Below are 5,210 nucleotides of genomic sequence, written 5' to 3' on the forward strand. Positions count from 1 at the left end.
TAACTCTTTTGTACCGGCTGTGAATAAATAGTTGCCACTATTTAAGTTCCAACCCTCGTACATAAAACTTCTAAAAATGACTTAGGCTATTATTATAATTTGTAACACAACAAAGAAAAGAAAAAAATTCTGACACATTTTCCGTCAGAATAATCTAAGAATGACGTAAATAAGCAACAAAACATAAGCCATCTGCAACTATCCTCTATCAGGCACTGCTGTTACATTGATGTTCGTACCAATATCTAACAAACCGGAATGAACAACACTTAAAGCAGCCACAGAATAGTAAGTACCTATGATACCAAATGGTCTTTTATTCTTTTTTAAAATTCGTAACTTTTACGTGAAATGTGTCTTGCAAAGTGCAAACGGCCTGGACTTATTTCCTTCTACACAAACCCAATTACAATGGAGGCATTTATCCGTATCGTGCAAAGCCTTGCATCTGTTCATGAAATATGTAAGTTTTTTCACTTGTATGGGATCATAGAGACAGAGAACCTCCACAAACAGAAATGTCAGAAGACGAAAATATCACACGCAGCATAGCTATAATTATGCCTCGTTGCAATTTCAACACTGAAGAGCATCCATCATCCGTCATTAGTCCTGAGATCTGATATCCTGACGAATTGTTCAAATAAATCATTTCTGAAGTAAACGAATTTCTAAACGGATTATTTACATTTTAGAAACTGAACAAACAGCCCCACGAGAACATGAGCGTCATATCATGATTTCGAACAAACAATGATGTACATGCCATGGCGAGTGATACACTGACTTATTTTAATCTTTCATCGACAATCGGAAGTATATTGTACACTTTTCTGCTTATATCAAATTAGTCTCAGTTATACGGTCATTCATTAATTTTAAAGAGTTTTGGACTACCTATATCAGCGGTACTATCTGGTGCCTTCATGGAGCTAGCGATGCGAACAGAACAATGGACTGCTTTCATTCGATGTCAAAGGGAGAGACAGAGATGGACAGACAGAGACAGAGATAGAGAATGAGTGAGAGAGCGAGAGAGAGAGAGAGAGAGAGAGAGAGAGAGAGAGAGAGCGTGAAAGAGAGACAGAGAAAGATAGAGGGAGGTATTCGAATGAAATGATGATATGGCACTGATGATCGGTAGTACCTACCTGGGGATGCTAGGCCGCCGAGTTCCAAGCCTTTTCAGTTGACACCGCATTGGGTGACTTGTGTGTCGATCATGATGAAATGATGATGACGACAACGCAACACCCAGTCCACGAGCGGAGGAGATCTGAGATCTGGCCGGAAATCGAACCTGGACCCGCTGCATGGGTATCAGTACACTCAGTGCAAATAGAAAACGTGGCCCTGTCTAGGACATTGCAGTGTCTAGTGCTTCGTTACTAAATTAAAGTCTTAGTATCTGCGTCCCTTGAGCTTTCTTCCTATCCATATCTTATAATTATCTCTTGTGCCGAATAAGGAACTAGTGCATTTCATCTCATAGTATTTTCTCAATTAGAATTAGACTTTTTCTGCTGAGAAGTGGGATTATTAGGTGGCGATTCTCGGTCTTATCTTGCAGTTTCCTACACTGCTACTCGTTACAATTCCAAAACCAAGAAGGATAGCGAACAACGACATTTTACTTATTGTTCGAATACAGAATTGTAGGAAGAATATAGGACTAAATTTGTTGACGATTTGGGGATATCCGTGGTAGCTACACGATGGCTCTAAACCGACTGGGTATCTAGTCGAACTGAGTTTGGCTGGGAGAAAGTGCTGCTCAGATCAATAATCGAACGCCAGCTGTACCGAGTTAGGCAAAGACAATACGAGCAAAATGTCTTCTGCGTTACCTTGTTGAAATATGACATATAAGAGACCTGGAAGGTAGGGTATAGCCACCGGCCTACAAAAGGCATAAATATGACGGCTGTTGACCAAATTAGTGGCTATACGAGCCAGAGGTGATCGCGTTTTGTACCTAACAGCACCCTTTACCATCATGCCAATTGCTGGAGTCTGTATGAAGATCACGAATGCAATTTGACAACCTTCGTTATCCACGGAGCCACCACAGCCGGAAAGGTCCATCGTAGTATTGTGCATAGGACCGGGACTCGTATTAAAAGACGACTTACAAGGGAACCTCCCCATCGCACCCCCGTCAGATTTAGTTATAAGTTGGCACAGTGGATAGGCCTTGAAAAACTGAACACATATCAATCGAGAAAACAGGAAGAAGTTGTGTGGAACTATAAAAAAAATAAGCAAAATATACAAACTGAGTAATCCTTGCGCAAGATATGCAACATCAAGGATGATGTGAGCGGAGGAGCGCCGTGGTCCCGTGGTTAGCTTGAGCAGCTCCGGGACGAGAGGTCCGTGGTTCAAGTCTTCCCTCGAGTGAAAAGTTCAATTTTTTATTTTAAGACAATTATTATCATCGACCTTATTATTGAAGTCGCAAGCTATATTTGCTGGATTCATATTGCCCACGGAATTCATCTCACGTATTTAATGCACTCTCGTCCAAAGTGGCGAACAGTCAACTGCCAGCCAGGGAACCTCGTTAGCAGGAATACTCTCTCTTCAGTGCGCTGTGGTCCACTGACGTCTTGTGTTTCGATGTTTGTTTAGGTGTAGCGTCCCCATACTACGGCGCAGTTACCTAGCATCGGACGGACGGACGGACAGATATAATTGTCTGAAAATAAAAAATTAAACTTTTCACTGGAGGGAAGACTTGAACCAAGGACCTCTCGTTCCGAAGCTGCTCATGCTAACCACGGGACCACGGTGATCCGGAGCTCACAGTATCCTTGTTGTTGCTTATCTTGCGCATGGACTACTCAGTTTGTATATTTTGCTTATTTTTTCATAGTTCCTTACAACTTCTTCCTGTTTTCTCGATTGATCTGTGTTCAGTTTTTCAAGGCCTATCCACTGTGCCAACTTATAGGTGCGATGGGGAGGTTTCCTTGTTAGTACCACTTCTGTCACCAGTGTTGTCCTTGGACACCGCACAATCATCGAACCTCTCTGCGTTGCGGCGCTAAGGGAAGCTGGAACAATGGTCGCATTGCCGACAGTCCACGGTCCTCCTGAAGTCGTCAACTGTCTCTGCAGATACCTACACTGATCAGCCAGAACATTACGACCACGGGGCTACTAACGACACAAACCCGTCCAGGCGACAGCAGCGTCACCTGGCAAGATATACCTGCTAGTCAGGCACATGCAAGGTGCATGTAGTATCGGTGAGCGCGCTGTCCGTGTGTAGATTGGGAAAGGTGCCCGATCTATCTGAGTCTGACCGATGGCGGATTGTGATGGCCCGGAGGCTCGGCACGAACATTCCGGAAACTGAACTACTTGTCCGGTGTTCGAGGAGTGCTGTGGTGAGTATCTCAGCAGGTGGCGAAATCCAGGTGGAACCACGTTCAGACGTCGTGGGGTTGAGCGGTCAACCCCCATTACAGATGTCGAACGTCTTTGGTTGGGCAGACTGGTAAAACAGGGCAGGCGGCGAACATTGGCAGAACTAACATCAGACTTTAATGCTGGGCAGAGTACAAGTATGTCTGAACACACAGTGCACCGAACACTCCCAACGATTGGCCTCCGCAGCCGACGACCCACGCATGTGCCAATGTTAACGCAACGACATCGGCAGCCACGACTGAAATGAGCACATGACCATCGCTACCGGACGATGGGGTAGTGGCAGGGCGTTGAGTGGTCTGATGAATCCCAAACCTTGTCATTGGTAAATGTAAAGACACCCTTTCCCAATGCGTAGTTGTATTTTTTCTTCCTGAAATACACTGCCGGAAAAAAATAGTACATCCTTTTAGAGGTTTCCAATTGACTCGAGATTTATTGTCGCAATAGTGCATATGGATTATATGAAATGATTACATTTACACATCAGTAACACAAGCGATTCTGAGGTAGCAGAAAACTGAAACACCCGATGGTGTGGCCTCCACGGGTGGCAATGTAGGGGCTGACTCTGGCATGTAGTCGATCGTACAGATGGCGAATACCGTCCTGGAATACGTCATGCCATGCCTGCTGGACCTGATCACGCAGTCCTCTAGGAGTTGCTGGTTGACGAGTCGCACGAGTCACTTCTCTTCCCATCATATCCCACACGTGCTCGATTGGAGACAAGTCCGGAGATAGTGGTCAGGGAAGTTGCTGCACGTCTTGCAGAGCGCGCTGAGTTTCACGGGCAGTGTGTGGGCTGGAACAAAACATCACCTCGAAACCTTCCCGTCTCCTCTACATCTCTTTTGTTACCCAACCTTCCCTTCTACAATAAGCTATGAAACCTTCCCTTAGGATTTCTATCTCTTGCTTAATAATAACAAATGAAAACTTCCCTTTGAAATTAATTCTCTTTCTCAATCTTCGCATACAAATTTAAATGCTGCTTATTAAAAGTGATTTTCTGATTATTTCGACGAAACATAGAATGTGTCGTCGTCGTGGCCCTCAGTCGTTACCTGCAATAACCGAAAACTGTTCCTTACCTTTTTTACTGTAACTGGTTCGCCATCTGACTGCTACATCGAACTGCGACATGAATATGCTTACTCTGTTTTACTATACTCTATTAGCTGCTGGTGGGGTGTCATAATAAGTGGCTGTATTTATTACCAAAGCTGACGTTATTCTTTAATAGCAAAGCTGACGTTATTCTTTAAATAATTTGACTGAAGTTACGTAATTCATAGTTAAACTTTTTCTTGACAACAATAAAATTTTGCAAAGTTTTATGTTGATGGTTTTTGGGATGGATTATAATCAGTAACGCAATATTGCTCGCAAAAATTAATTATATTCTGAATGAAATGATTTTATAAACGTTCAAATTGGACTTATTTTTTACAATAATCTTACAACTAGCATTGAGCAAACATACCTTGAGTAGTCTTGAGTTTCTGAAAAAAAATAATTCAATAATATTAGTTCCTCTTATGATAATAGTTAGCTGATGTCTCTGTACATCCGTTTATAATCTCTTGTAAATCATAGCTGGTGGCTGGCAAGCACACCGCTCCTCTCAACCTCTCGTTTCAGACATGCTACCGACTCACTTCACATCTCGCTTACTACTGACTTCAAAAGTTCAAATGCGTGTGAAATCTTATGGGACTTAACTGCTAAGGTCACCAGTCCCTAAGCTTACACACTACTTAACCTAAATTATC

This window comes from Schistocerca americana, chromosome X (assembly GCF_021461395.2).
Source record: "Schistocerca americana isolate TAMUIC-IGC-003095 chromosome X, iqSchAmer2.1, whole genome shotgun sequence".
Classification (NCBI taxonomy): domain Eukaryota; kingdom Metazoa; phylum Arthropoda; class Insecta; order Orthoptera; family Acrididae; genus Schistocerca; species Schistocerca americana.